Source organism: Myotis nattereri (assembly GCF_964212035.1).
Source record: "Myotis nattereri genome assembly, chromosome: 5".
Lineage (NCBI taxonomy): Eukaryota > Metazoa > Chordata > Mammalia > Chiroptera > Vespertilionidae > Myotis > Myotis nattereri.
This window is the reverse complement of record NC_138080.1, coordinates 63,232,466-63,247,095: the sequence shown is the minus strand read 5'-3', so window position 1 is coordinate 63,247,095 and position 14,630 is coordinate 63,232,466.

The window sequence follows — 14,630 nt, the reverse complement described above, 5'->3', positions numbered from 1 at the left end:
CATGACAGGGTACGGAGCCCCAACCCCTCTGATGGGCCCTGCTCTGTGCGTGACAGGGGGTGGCGCCGCAACCTCCCCATCAACCCTGCCTTGAGTGTGACGGGGTGGTGCCCCAACCCCCAAATCGGCCCTACCCTGAGCGTGACTGAGGGTGGCATCGCAACCTCCCAATCGGCCCTGCTCTGTGCATGACAGGGGAAGGCGCCCCAACTCCCCAATCGGCCCTGCTCTGAGCCTGACTAGGGCCTGCACCTAGGGATTGGGCCTGCCCTCTGCCACCCAGGAGCAGGCCTAAGCCAGCAGGTCGTTATCTCCCGAGGGGTCCCAGACTGTGAGAGGGCACAGGCCAGGCTGAGGGACCCCCCCTCCCACCTGAGTGCACAAATTTTTGTGCACCGGGCCTCTAGTATATATTAATATATATATATATATATATATATAATCATATTCATTGATGACAAGTTGTACATATGCCAGGCAACACCACTCAATGGTGGTTTCTTCATCCACCCATGCCAATTTTTTTTTAAATATATTTTATTGATTTTTTACAGAGAGGAAGGGAGAGGGATAGAGAGTTAGAAACATCGATGAGAGAGAAACATCGACCAGCTGCCTCCTGCACACCTCCCACCGGGGATGTGCCTGCAACCAAGGCACATGCCCTTGACTGGAATCGAACCTGGGACCCTTCAGTCCGCAGGCCGACGCTCTATGCACTGAGCCAAACCAGTCTGGCCCATGCCAATTTTTAAAGTAATTGAAATTAGTCCTTGAAAAGAAAATCTGAGTATTTTTGCCATTATAATTTTAAAATCTATTTTAAATCTAAAAGGGCCACCAAGTCCAAAAGTACTAGCAAAACTAGTAAGCCATTTCTTATTATGGGTTCTCCTTGCTCAACGCTTTCACAGATCATTAGAAATAGAGAGTGACTAAACAACACCATATCAATAGCTTTAATACATTTAAAGTTTGAAAATCCAGAGCTTGAAATATCCAACAATTGTGATTATATCCAGGATGAAAAATGTACAAAACCACAAGGATCTTGAGGAGGTCCTTTACACAGTGATTCACTTATGCTTCATGGCCATACACTTAGTGAGGCAAAACTAAGAATTTCCAGCATACTCATAGAAACTTCATGTTAAATTCAGGTCTATTTTAAGCCAGGTTGAGATTGGTGTATTATTCTGATCTCAGAAGCAAAAGTAAAACATAACAATTTTTCACTTTTATGTTTTATATTAAAATTTATATAATTTTTACTTGAGTTTTGATGGTTTTATATGTGTCCTGTGTCATCTGTGGCTTCTTAACTCTGCTCAGGTCATGCGACTAGATAATGAGTTACCTTCTCTCTGTACACATCCTACATCCATGCATAACTGTTAGCCCAAAGAAGTCCTGTTTCCTTTTAATTCTTCCAATCTCATTGACAGAAATTATTGGTTCTGCACTTTCATATATACTCAGAGCTGATGTTTTTTACCTTCAACCTGAGTTCTTATGGTCATAAATTTTCAACATTATTACAGCAAATGAAGAATAATATTTTCAATTCTGCCTTTAATGTATATAGAATTACATATAGTAACAGAGATCATCTTTTGTTTTCTTACAATATTAAATAATAAATATTAGTTGACTTTAACCTGTGGCATCCACTGTAACTTGCAGGAGTAAGAATCTTATCAAAAGTTGACTAGGAAAACAAATATCCATGGTTTTCTACATTGCTCTCATAGGAAATCACAGGTTAGCACTTAATATGTTACAAGTAGTACTATCACTCATTGCTCTTTGTGTAACTAGATGATGTATTGCCAAAGTGTCAGTTGCTGGAAAGCATTGGCTAGTTTAAGAATTTATAGAAGATCAATTTGAATTATAGAAATTGGAATATCAAATATGGGTTAATCAAAAATGAAACAGATTAGTAGTGGTTTTTAATACAAACAAGCATACTAACTTACATGCATACAGGATCAAGTGCTCAGAGTGTGATTTAAAATGAGTGGGCATGGGCAGATAAATCACTCTTTTTATTCAGCAATGTCTACGTGAGGACTCTGGGTGGGAATATGGACAATAAATATTAATTGATTTGTCTTGAGCTTATATGCTCCTATGCTTACTGAGATGGAAGCCTTCTTTATGTGCCTGGAGTGGTGAAGGAGATTATAAGGGGCTGATACACTTGAAGTTATTGTCAATATATTCTCAATACAGAATCATTGAACATTTTATTCTCACTTAAGGAGTGTGTTAGCTTATTTATCTCTTGTGTAATATGTGTTTCCTACAGAAGGAGAAATGGGTTTAATTTTAATTTTTATTGAATTTATTGGGGTGATATTGATTAATAAAGTTATGTAGATTTCAGGTGTACAATTGTATAATACGCCATTTGTATATTGTATTGTGTGTTCACCAGCCCAAGTCAAATCTCCTTCCATCATCATTTATCCCTCCTCTGCGCTCCCCTCCCCTTTTCCCTCTGGTAATCACCACACTGGTGTCTGTGTCTAAGAGGTTTTTTGTTTTTGTTTTTGTTTGCTTAAACTGAAAAAGGTGAAGGGATTAAGAAATGAGTTTACTTTAAATTATAATCTCTGCTCCATCAAAGCATAGTGATTTACTTGGGCACATTTACATCACACTATACTTAAAAGGCTTATCCAGTAGTTAAATGAGATTTTTAAACCTAACTTGGTTTTTTTTTTTAATGATATGTTTGAATTTCCAATCATGCATTTTCTTTCCATATACTCCTCAGATAAAGGGAAAACATCTATTTTAGCCATACGAAAGAAGCATTTTCCTTGAATTGCAGCTGTAAACCTGCATTCGCGCTTGGACACCAGCTTATTAATTCAGCATCATATATTTCAGTGTAGGTGACACTGACATTAGCCTGAGCTAACATTTACGCTTTCAATGTGGGCTCTTTCTTTGTAAAATTTCTGCAGAAGTTCAGGCCCAGAAAAATCTAGGATTTTCAATTCTCACACCTAGAAATACTTTAAACAGAGATGGGTTCAGGGTTGGAAAGCCAGTTACGTTTATTCGGACCTTTCATGCCTAGTTTCTCAATCAACGGCAAAAAAAAAAATAGTCCTTACTGTCAACTTTTGTTTCTAAAACTCCCCTACCCACAATGATCTGTGCTCTGTCCAGGAAGCTCTGTTCCTTAGAAAACAAACTAAATCAATTCCTGTCTGCCCTAACAGAAAACTGTCATTCTTCCTAAGGATGCCAGGTTCCTGTCAGCTACTTATTATTTTAGACCCTTACTTTTTCAGCCCAGTAAACTGAATTAATATTCACCTCCCCCAATCCAAGTGTATTTGTAGACTTTTACTTTTCCTCTCTCATTGAAATCAAACAAAGATAGCAACAGCTTGAACAGTAAAACTCTATTTAGAGTAAAACTCTAAAACAGTAAAAAATAAAAACTATCTATGTAGACCCCTGTCTATCATTTCAAAAATTTAAGTATGCCCATGATTTTAAAATAAGTCAGTTACTACTAAAAGTCTATAATGAAAGAAAGCTTACTCAATGCACCTCTCAGTTCCACTCCCCATAGACTAACCCATTTTAGCGTGTGTGTGTGTGTGTGTGAGAAAATTAAAATTTTTCTTTAGGCTCTAGGTTGGCTGGGACATCTGCTGAGGGAACTTGGTTGACCTTGGCTAAGGTTATTCATATAGTGATGTTATCTTTCCAGGTTAGCTTGGGACATGCTGTTCTAGTATGGTCTCAGTTAGTTGACTCAACTACCTTTCATGGGTTTCTCACATACACAACTTTCTCTTAGTCCTACACTACAGCCCACCAGCCCTGTTCTCTTGATATATTCTCATTATTGAGAAGTTCAATGCCATTTTTTCTTATTCTTTTATTTGTGTCCTTTATTAATCTCTTGGGAAGATTTTAGAGTAGTTATTTATTGTTTATCCCTTTTCCCTTTATCCTTCAAAATGTTAATGCTGTGCTCCTCATGTTGGTAATTTCATGTTTGTCCAAACATGGGCTATTTTACTATGAACACTCATGTTTTTCAATTATGGGAAATTTTCCTGTGTTGTGTCTTTGATAATTTCCCTCCTTATATTTGCTCTGGTATCTCTTTCTGCACATCTCAATTACTTGGATATTAGACTTCCTGAATTGGTCATTTAACTATTTTACCTAATTTTCAATGTCTGGATTTCTCTAGCCGTTCCCATTAACTTATGCTGCATGGATGGCCCTCCAATTAACCCATTTTGTTATTGGCCTGCTCCTCAGCATTACTCCCTCACAAAGCTAATGTTCCTAAATTCTAAGCCTTTCTATTTTGGTATTGTTTAGAAATTAAATTCCAATATTCTTGCCTTACAATGGAAATTTTTTGACGTGAATTCTGTGCATGGTTGAGGAGAGAAATCTTCTCTCCTTTATATTCACTTCCAGATTCATGCCATTCCTCCTTCATTAACCTTTTGGTTGTAAAGCCATCTTCCATCTGTCATGTATCTTTCAAAATATATATTGTCTTCTCATCCAATATCATTGACCTTATTTTTTTAGACTTTTTAAAAAAAATTCCTTTAGCCCTGGCTGGTTTGGCTCAGTGGATAGAGCGTCAGCCTGTGAACTGAAGGGTCCCAGATTCGATTCCGGCCAAGGGCACATGCCCGGGTTTCAGGCTCGATCCCCAGTCGGGGGCATGCAGGAGGCAGCCAATCAATGATTCTCTCTCATCATTGATGTTTCTATCTCGCTCTCCCTCTTCCTTCCTCTCTTTATTGAAATCAATAAAGAAATATATTTTAAAAATAAAATAAAAATAAAAAATTTCCTTTACTATCATTTCAATAATGTCTAAAAAGGTAGTTAAATAATGTGTCATGTTTAACATGTGTGACTGCAGTGCAATCTGCTATTTTTCTTATTAAAGTTGTCATTATGTCTCTCTCTTTTTAAAAAAATATATTTGTATTGATTTCATAGAGGGAGAGAGAGGGAGAGAAGTAGAGAGAGAGAGAAACATCAATGATGAGAGATAATCCTTGGTTGGCCATCTTTTGCATGCCCCAAACTTAGGCTCGAGTCTGCAACCAGGCACATGCCCTTGACTGGAATTGAATCCAGGACCCTTCAGTCTGTAGGCCCAAGCTCTATCCACTGAGCCAAAATGGCTAGGGTTCATTATGTCTCATTTAGATTATTCCAATTGTGTCTTGAATGCATTACTTTTTCACAGTGTTTCATTCATTCCACCTTTGGGCCCCAGAATGGGATTTTTAAAGCATAATTCTGACCATTAACTTTCCTGTTTTAAAAAAACTGTTTGAATCTGTATTATGTATACAAATTCATACATTATCATTGAATATGATTGAAGTTTTTCTCATAATCTGATCAGAAACTCCTGTCATTTACATACCATTTTCTAAGGCACTCATGATTTCTCATCATTCTTAAATGCTCACTGTATATTGTCAGTTCTATTCCTGTATTCATACCATTGTCTTTAAAAAGTCTACCTTTTCCACCTCTGCTGGCGGGAATCTCATCCGTGCACAAGTCTCCAGACTTTCCTGATTCTGTAAGTAAGCAATTTTAAACCAATGTGTTGCAAGAATTTTTAAAACATGTAATATCTGACTATAGTCAGGGGCTCTGGCCTCTTTTCCCTTGGATTCTCAAATTTAAAAAAATGACAACAGCAATAGCCCTCCAGTGTGAATGAATCAGAATTATACCTACTATTTTTTTTGTCAGATCAGCAAAAATAGATGTTTTTGGTGTGCTGTAGAATTTTAGTAATTAGTTTGTGTGTCATAAAGTGAAAAATGTTGAAAATCACTGCGGTAAGTAGTATATGTTTTTCCCCATTCCCTGCTTTTATTTCTCTTTTTTAGCAACTCTATGGTAGATTTCATTATGGTACAATGTGAAGTTTCATGGATTGATTGCCTCTTTATCTCCCCATAAGTTTCTTAGGAGCAGAGGCAGTATCTTCTTTATTTTAAATTCACTTTATTCTCTTACCAAATGTCTTGTGCATGAGAGCTGCCTCATAACAGATTAAATCTAATGTTCTCCCTCTTCTTTGTCTGCCCAATAACACGTAATACTTGCATATTCCATGTGAAACCCACAGTCTTTCAGGCCTTTATTTTTGTGATTCCCACTACTGGAAAGTTTATGATGTACGTTGTCTCCATTAATATTTATAGTTGCCTAGTATCCTGAAATTATGTTCTGCTCACCTATATAGCGGTGGTTCATAACAAATTAGGAAATGGGTTTGATTTAGGCATGCATACATTAACACTTAGATGGCATCTGTGACTGGAAAATTATGTTTAGCTTCATGCAGGAAGGTCATCTCAATGCTAAGAATAGTCAAATACGGGCTAGTGCTTTTGCTAGCAAGTATATAGCTCTCTTTTATGAAGATAATAAACAGCAAGTTAGACTAATTCATTTGTGTTGCAGAGTCAGTTCAATGTCAGTGTGCAGACAGACTCTTACTGCCACAGAATACCTTATGCACAGAAATAATCCTTGATCCCAGTGTTCCTGGAATGCTCTGTTACTAAATAGTATAATAGCATTATTAATTTTAGAAAGCCAATTATAGCCAATTATAAACACAAAATTTGAAACTGGGAAGTTCTCAAGGAAATATGTTGGAGGATGGTGACCTTCAATGGCATGGATAGTAATTTGAACTATTCAAATGAAACCAGTTGTTTTAGGAAGAAACAAACAAGATAAAAGCTAGGGAAGTTTAGAGAAACAATATTCTTGAAAAAAGACATCCTGATATGTTCTCCTCAAAATAAATTCATGTGAAATACTAAGTTTACAAAAACAAATAAAATATCTAAATGAGAAGAATCCCATTCTTCCACGGGAAATCTCAAAAAATGATGAAACATTTACAACATAGCTACACCACCCTTGGAATTGAGGATGAGGTAGAATTAGGTAAGGTAGAAAAGAAAGCAGACCCTTCACTCTCAGAAACCATCTTTAGGTATTTGCAAAAGTTATTCTAAAACTTTGGTACTAATTCAAGACATGGGGAGAAAAAGAAGAGATTTATGTGCCTTTTATGGAGTCACTTTTACTCATGCTCAGTCTTGACATTATTATTTTCTTTCAATTGCATGGATATATCTTGGGATGAATAAATAGTTTGCAAATATACAAGTCAACAAAGAAAGAAATGCAGAGTTGCAGACTGATAATGGAAATTACAGGGGTTATAAAATATCATATATTGTGTTGGCATTACGGCGAGAGGAATATGGGAAGTTATAAATAACCCACATCATCTTTTAAAGAACTGCTTTTTAAATATTCTTTGTGGAAGCACAGCTGATAAAAGTCTAGTCATTTTTCATGTGAAATCATTCTTCTCAATAAGCATCTTACTAAAGTGAAAAACCAGAACTAGACAACAGTGGTATTGTTTCATGCAGTACTTCTGAATGAAATGTCATATCCTGCCTACGGTCTCATACATGAGTAAAATAGGGAATAGCTTTTAATATAAGGTGTTACACAATAAAAGTCTATAAAAATAATACTTAGATCACAGAATAAAATGAAAGTGCAAAGGCAGAAAAAACATGATAGTGATTTGATCATTATAATTTATGAAGTATTTTCGAGTACATTATTCAACTTACTTGCCTTAAGAACTCTATAATCTAGCCACCCTTATTCTTCATTTACTGATACAGATAACTAACATCATTAAATGAATTGCCTAAAGTCACAGATTGTTAGATCTTTTGAATTTTAAGTCAAGTAGTAAAATGATTAGCCTAGGAAAAGGCCAAAAAGCAAAAACAAAAAGAGATGTGGGAGAGAACAGTATCTGCTATTTACAAGAAAGATTTAGGGTTTACACTTATAATGTGACTTTAGCCACTGTACTCACTGTGACACAGAAAGGAACAAGGTGTCAAAGAACACACACAAAATATATACTCTCTTTAAGGAACCTCATACTGATCCTCGGGGTTACAAAAACAGTTTAATAGTATTCCTGATTATAATTTATTTATATAACATTCTGCAAAGTACAGGGGAGCAACTTAGCCAAATTGCATGTTGAGCAGTAAGAAACTTGGTGCAAATGAGGTCTTCTAACCTCTACTGGAAGCTTAAGGTGAGAGGGACCAGGGTTGAGGAGTGGGATGATTAGAGCAGTTTATTTATTCAACCCACACTTCCTAAATCACCCAACAAAGATCTCATGACTAGTACCTTGACACACATGATTCAGATAGGATCTTAAAGTATTGAATCCCAACATCAACATTAATGTATCATTTTGTATACTATTTATTGTAGCTTTCAAAGAAGTTAAAAACTAGTGAAATTGGTTTCAAAGGGGAAAAGTTATTCAGAGAAAGTGTGTTGAAAATTGGCACATGAAAATACTCTCTTATCTACTAGTCCAGTGATGGCGAACCTATGACACGCGTGTCAGAGGTGACACGCGAACTCATTTTTTTGGTTGATTTTTCTTTGTTAAATGGCATTTAGATATATAAAATAAATATCAAAAATATAAGTCTTTGTTTTACTATGGTTGCAAATGTCAAAAAATTTCTATATGTGGCACGGCACCAGAGTTAAGTTAGGGTTTTTCAAAATGCTGACACGCCGAGCTCAAAAGGTTCGCCATCACTGTCTAGTCACTCCACCTATTTTCTTCTTTCGGGGAAATACTTGTCAAAACACTTTCTCTGTGGATAAAGATGCCTAATAATTGTATATTTTGTAAATATATAAGTAAACTAAGCATCCCAAATAATTCATCTCCTCCGCAATCAATTTTCTTTATCCATTTGTAAGCTTAATTTTCTGCAGTTAGTTGCTACTTGCAAAAATAGTTTAGCTCTGAAAATGAAATCCACTAAATGTAAAAATTTTCTGAACTTCTTTCCATCAAAATCTTTTCAGTTACGTTAAGCCAGTTTTTTAAAAACATGTGTGGTTTTGTTTCTAATTGTTTCTTCATGAGAGAAATTGATCATCTGAGCCTGCTTTAAAAACTTGCCTTAGCAATATACACTGAGTGGCCAGATTATTATGACCACCTGATGTTTGTAGGCAAATCAGCTATAATTTTGCACTGAAGTTGCTAGAGGGCCAGACCATTATAAATAGGGTAGCAGGTTGTTTACCAAGACAGTAGAAGTGATTTTTTTTTCCTGAAGATATGGGTAAACAATGCGATTTAATAGCCTTTGAATGTTGGATATATTTGAACGTGAGTGGCCAGATTATTATGACCAGCCCATCAGTTCTTCGTTGGGCCACCTTTTGCCTTCAATACTGCGATGATTCTTCTTGGCATTGACTCCACGAGATGTTGAAAGGTGATTCGAGGAATCTGACACCATGCCTGATGAATAGCACTGTCCAGTTCTGTGAGATTTGATGGTTGTGGAACCAGCTACCCAATGGCTCTTTTAACTTCGTCCCACAAATGCTCAATTGGATTGAGATCTGGTGATTGTGGGGGCCACCTAAGCAAGGTAAAGTCTCCCTCATGTTCTTGAAACCACTCCTGCACAATACGAGCACTGTGGCATGGCACATTGTCTTGTTGGAAAAAGCCATCTCCATTGGGCTATCCCATCAACATGATAGGATGAACTTAATCAACAACGATACTTAGATATGTTGTGCTATTCAGACGTTGTTCCACATGAATTCAAGGGCCCAAATCATGCCAGGAAAACATGCCTTAAACCATAACACTGCCCCCACCAGCTTGAAGGGTTGTACTCATGCATGTGGGGTGCATGCTTTCATGCTGTTTCTGCCAAATTCTCACTCTGCCATCTGCATGATGCAACTGGAAACGTGATTTATCGGACCACATGACTTTTTTTTTCCAATGCTCAACTGTCCAATCCTTGTTCCTGTGCGAATTGGAGATGTTTTATCTTGGTAACTGCAGACAGCAAAGGTGTTCGAACAGGCCTTCGGCTTCCATATCCCATACGATGCATTGTACAGCTAATTTGCCTACAAACATCAGGTGGTCATAATAATCTGGCCACTCAGTGTATATTTATCTAAGCAAGCATGCATTTGTGTGGAAAAGCAGGCATTTAAAATTAATTCCATTGTCATTATCAATGTGTCTAAAATATGAATTTCCAAAAAGTATACACCATTAGTGTGGTTTTTTTTTCCTAAGTCATGCTAATGAACACATTGGAAAAAATTCAGAAGCATGTATTTTTTGAGACAAGATGCTTCTACGTTCCAAAAACATTTTAACAGCAAAAAAAAATAATATTCTTCCAAATCCTTGACAAAATGACATTCCAGGAAGATGAACCATCTTAGCCTGTGTTTTAAAGGATCACTGCCTCATAGATGAAAGGAGGTAAATGCTGTTCTGTTACTTTTCAGCAACCACACTGAGATTTCTTGGGCACAGCTGCTATGTTCCAACCTAGAAGATTATTTTACCCAGAGAGGCTGTTGAATATATGTTAATGGAAATGGTTTTATTTTCAGCCAAATATGTAAATATGTTCCCATTAAAAGTATTGAAAATAAAGGAAAGTATAGTGAAGGAAAAATAAATCATGTGTGTCTACTCAATCTAATTTTAATGTCCATTTATCTACTTTTTTCTGTCTCCCCTTTTCCTCTTTCCTTTCTACCTTTTTGTCTTATTTCTCAAATTCTATGTGGTGTAAAGAAAAATGATATTACACAGTTATGACCTGCTTTGTGCATGTAACACTAAATTATACCTTCCTTTCTATGCCAATAAATACAGATTTACATCATTATTTTAAAGGTAACAGATATTTCATTGTGTGAATTTTCTTCAATATATTTAATTAGTCCTATCCTGAAGTATTCTTATTTTGTTTACTTTTTTCCAAAGTATCAACATAGTAAAGAACATTGTAAAGTTGGTGATTTTCTAACTGTAAATTTTAATAATAGACTACCTCGACACACATTTTTGAATTTTCATTTTTATCATGTTGATATTTAGAAAGTTTATATCAGTTCTACATTTCTGTTAACAAGCTATGAGAATGGCTTATAAAGCTTCCTTTCTATTGGTTCTAGTCTCAAAATTCTGCCATTTTTAATTTTCTTTTTGAGTGTCAGAGGTTGCTTTACTAACTAGGAAGATTCAATAAAGATGGGAAGGACATTCTTTTTAAATTACATGTATTAGGGTGACATTGGCTAATATAATTGCATAGGTTTAAAGTGTATATTTCTCCAATACATCACCTGTATATTGCCTTGTGTGTTCACCACCTAAAGTCAAATCTCCTGTAGTTTTTAATTAATGCTTTTTAGTAGATTTTAATGTTTACCTTTGGTTCATGATAAAGTTGAAATACTTTTATACCTTTTTGCTCATCTGTATTCCAGATTTTATGAAGTATCTGCTCATCTCTTTACTTTTATTTTAACTGACTTATGTGAGTTATATACTAAGGATGTTCAAACGTCTTTATCTTATTTATTGCAAATTCTCCTTTCTAATGTTCCTTTTTTTTTCCGATCTTGATTATGGCATCTTAGCCATTCATATTTAGTTCTATAAGGTCATTTTCTCTTCATATTTTCTGATATTGGTATACCTTTTGAAATGCATTCAGTGCAATCTAATAGATGGTTTTCAAGGTACTTAGCAAGCTAGTGGGAAGTTACCGAGGAAACATCAGAAATACCAAGTGCTGACAGCTGCTCCTCTAATTGACTATCCCCAGCATGTCTCACAGCCTGCCAATATTTTTATTGATGGGGCTCAACTAAATAATCTATTTGCTTTCACTCCATTAACACATATATTTCCCACAGCACCCCCATGATTTTGGTTACTGTTTTCATATCTTACATATGGAGAAATTAGGACATCAGAAGTTAAGACCTTTTACTAAGCTTGCATAGTAGAAATTTGCTGAGCTGAGCTTTGAACCCAATCTGTCTTATTTCAGAGTTCTCCCTCTTAACCCCTTCAACATTACTACTTCTTGAATGAATCGTGGCACTCTCTTTAATGAACTTCCCAGTAAGTCCCTTGTGTGACCCTATGGTCAAGATGCATCCTTTTTGGAAGCTTGAACTGTTTATTTTAAATTTCACTCACTAGTATATGAACATCATTTATGACCTTTTCCTGCAGAGAAAGATTGCATTTTAAAATGGCACTAATTTCCATGTTTCTAGCTACTCTTACCGGCGCTCTCTAAGCTTGTTGTCTGTCCGTCAACCATTGGGAATTGTCTAAAGGACACTCAATGCTGTTTAAGTAGAATGGCATTCTTTGATACACTCAAATTATTTACATAAAAAGTAGCTTTCCCCTAAACTTTAACGGTATGGTACATTTTATTATGCTTTTGATTAATTAATAATAATGTGAGCAAGCCTTGGGTATATTTATCATTATTTTGCTCTGCTTCTTTCAGACATGGCATTTGCATGGTGTAAACCAACCCACTGCACTGTCAGTGGTGTAAAAGTACAGCATATACAGTCACCCGCAGTACATGATACCTGATAATGATAATAAATGACTATATTACAGTTTTATGCATTTATTATACCATACAATTTATCATTATTTCAGAGTTACTCTTTCTACTTATTAAAAAAAGTTTGCTGTAAACAGTATGCTGTGTTACCCTGGCAGCAGCCTCATCCATCTCATGTTTTCTGTCTCTCTTGATCGCATCATGTTCTCTTGCACTAGATTTAGTCTCATGTTGTTTTGTGCAGTCCACGCTGTCCAAACTCACAGCCTCGCAGCAATCGGTAGACCATACAGCCTAGGTGTGCAGTGGGCCATACCATCTAGGTTTCTATAAGAACACTCTATTATGTTCACAGAATGACAAAATCTATACATCTATACACCTAACTATACACCTCTCAGAATGTATCCCTGTCAAGTGGTGTGTGACTGTATTACTGTTGTTACAATTCTATTTTGGGGTAGATTATTCAATAAAGATAGTCTCTGTTTGATGATCAAATATTTGCCATTATACAGGAAACCATTATAAAATGTCTTTGTATTATAACTTCCTGTTAAAATTAGGTAAGTTAAAATTGGTATGTGTGTGTCTGTCTCTGTGTTTCATACGTGTCAAAGAAATTAGGTTTAAGTTGTATTTTATGTGCGTGTTAAATAATTTGTTTATTAGTTTCTTCCTCATTTTAAGTTTTTAATGGATTTCACTAGTTTTGGAGGAAAAAAATATTCTAAGTGAATTCATTTATTTGGAATTAAGATTTATAGAAATCACTGTGTTTCATAAACAATATTTCTAAAAGTGATTGCTAATCATCCTGAGACAAAAAGATTTGTCTTTTTATTATTAGAAATGGCTTGCCATGTTTTGCTCTGAATACAACACCTGGGGAATATCATCTGAGGGTGACTTTGGTTGTGGTGCTTTTTAAGACTGCCTTTAATTGCTTTTGCATTGAGCTGTATTCATGAATGTGCATTCATCAAAGAATGAAGAGCAATGTGACATTTTTAAGTTTTACTAAGTCAACTAGCATCCGTTGCCATAGCATTTAGAAATGAGGAAACCAGAAAAAGGCAGAGCTGTTTTTCATTATGTGTTGAAAGATGTCAGCAGGATTAAAGTGTCAGTGCAAATAGAAAAAGAAGAAAAAGAAAATGAAGAGAGAGTAAATTACCTTGCAAATGGTTATTAATGAAGATTCAAAAAACAAAGCAACTAACATTTTTTTGGAAGGAGACAAGATATGAAAAATATGTATTTAAGGGAGGGATGTCTTTCTTATTTTAAAAAAGCGTTTAAAATACCTAAACTTGCCCCTTCCTATGTTAAAAGAAAAGTAATCTCTATACACCTAATTTGGGAAGACTCCTCTACTAGGGAGTGGATAAGGCTGATTTTCTGCCTTCAGCTGGAAAAAAAATCTGAGAATAATTTTGTGCCCTTAAAATAGCCTTTGAGTGAAATTAATATTCAAGCATGTACTTGATAATTAGGTCTGAAACTTTGTAAATATGTGTAATATTCAAAAAGAAAGATCCAGTGCTATTTAAATATAACTTCAGAAGCAAAATAATGTTATTTAAATATGAGGTCTTCACAACCTGACCTCATAATTCCTTGATTTCTCAGTGCCTATGAATTTTGATAATGATATAATATTAATGGTATAAACAGGCACACATTTGGTGTCATCACTATTCCAATATCTCTCTTCCAAAATCATTTCTGAAATTTCCCTCCCTGATCTCTACTTACTATTCTAAGGTGTCTCTTTTCTCAGAAGTGGAATCTTGTCCTCAGTTTATCAACAACCCAGAGACTTGACCTTCCATATTTCTACTTGACTTCAGAATCTCCATGATCTTAACTTTCTATCATAACTGCCCCTGAATCCCTCAGTCTTCTTCCTAATCTCTGATCACTGCTGGAGAAAGCTAACAAAAGAGGCTACATTGAAAGTCCAAGATACCAAAGCCCACACAGGTCTGCATTGCTACTAAATTAACTGGCACTTCCCAATTTCAATATTTTCCCTTTCAAATGTTTTCAAGCCTCCTTAATTTTAGCCTAAAT